The following is a 1,583-nucleotide window of genomic DNA, read 5'->3' as shown; positions in this document are numbered from 1 at the left end:
AATGCCTGAAAGTTGGATAGGATGGCCCTTACGCAAGGATTATGTTGCTCCCAATTTTTATGAAATACAAGATGCTCATTGAAGGATAAGAAACTAATTTCGTCTTATACAATTTCACATATTCAAGGATTATACGTTCTGTTCTAGATTAACCAGAATAATGGAAGTCTCCTTTGTATTTGGGAATTCTATAATAGGCTAACAAAAAAAAAAGACAATGAGAGATTCGTTGGTATTCTTACATCCCATTTATTTGGTTTGTAAGATGCTTATCTCAGATGAGACGAACAAAGAGGATGAACTTCTACATCATGAATTTTGACTTTCTACTACGCACATTATTTAAAGGGTTTTAGAAAGTTATGTAAGTAGGAATGACGAAATCAAATATGAACGAAAATACAAAGAAATTAAAGGATATTGGATTCTATTTATTTGTATCTCTTGTGTATTTCAATTCCTCTAGATTTGATCTCAACCAATTAAATTAACCCCTTGAATATGTCTTTTGAATATATATGAAGTATTAACATTCTTTTTGAACAAAAGAAGAGCAGAAATAAAAAAGATGAAGAAATAGAATCTAATTCTTTTAGATACCTTATCTAAAAAGTTCTACCCATCTATAAAATAGATGGGGTATATCTCGCTGAAGTGGAAAACAATATGTATTTATTATGATCTAAACTATAAATATGAATGTCGATTCATATCAATTAATTTATACAAGAGAGACTTATACAAATTAATCATGTGCCAGGAACCAGATTTGAACTGGTGACACGAGGATTTTCAGTCCTCTGCTCTACCATCTGAGCTATCCCGACCAGTCCCAATGTAGCATCCTCATTTTATGAGAAAAGGGGGGCTATGTCAATTAAAAGAAGGAAAGGGGATTACAAAATTTTATCTAGGTACTAGAATTTCTTGTATCTTAAAAAAGAGTACTTTGTAAGTTTCAGTATGAATAGTTATATCGATTGTAAACCATTCAAATGGGTATTTCTTGCTCAAAGATGTTCATTTATATGTATATCATAAATAACACAAGATTTGTGATAAGAAAAGGGCTTTTCCGTCCAGATCGATTTCTAAGAGAATAGAGTAAATGAATAAGGTTTTTTGAACCGCTAACGAAAGGGGGATAGGATAAATAGTTGGGGGATCAAATATGTTTTTTGGGGATAGAGGGACTTGAACCCTCACGATTTTTAAAGTCGACGGATTTTCCTCTTACTATAAATTTCATTGTTGCCGACATTGACATGTAGAACGGGACTCTATCTTTATTCTCGTCCGATTAATCAATTCTTGAAAAGATCTATCAGACTATGGAGTGAATCATTTGATCAATGAATATTCGATTCTTTCTTCAATGTGGAATCTATTCACACCAATTCTTCCATTTTTATATAAAAAATACAGATTCAGTTGAGTCGTCATTAATCATTTAATATAGTATTCAATACGTATATACGTTTATCCTTCACTTTATCCTTTCGGAATTTTAGATGGAAAGATTTCTCTACTAACGCAGCCAACTCCATTTGTTAGAACAGCTTCCGTTGAGTCTCTGCACCTAT

General features: G+C 32.1%; 1 non-coding gene across 1 annotated transcript; it reads right to left on the bottom strand.

The window, feature by feature from the left end:
• Positions 1-754: 754 nt before the first annotated feature.
• Positions 755-827, bottom strand: TRNAF-GAA (transfer RNA phenylalanine (anticodon GAA)). Its single transcript has one exon. It is a non-coding gene; the product is annotated as a tRNA-Phe (tRNA).
• Between the last annotated feature and the right edge of the window lie 756 nt (positions 828-1,583).

Source organism: Coffea arabica, chromosome 7c (genome assembly GCF_036785885.1).
Source record: "Coffea arabica cultivar ET-39 chromosome 7c, Coffea Arabica ET-39 HiFi, whole genome shotgun sequence".
NCBI classification, from domain to species: domain Eukaryota; kingdom Viridiplantae; phylum Streptophyta; class Magnoliopsida; order Gentianales; family Rubiaceae; genus Coffea; species Coffea arabica.
Note: the sequence above shows the minus strand (reverse complement) of the source record. Positions and strands in the feature narration are given on the sequence as shown.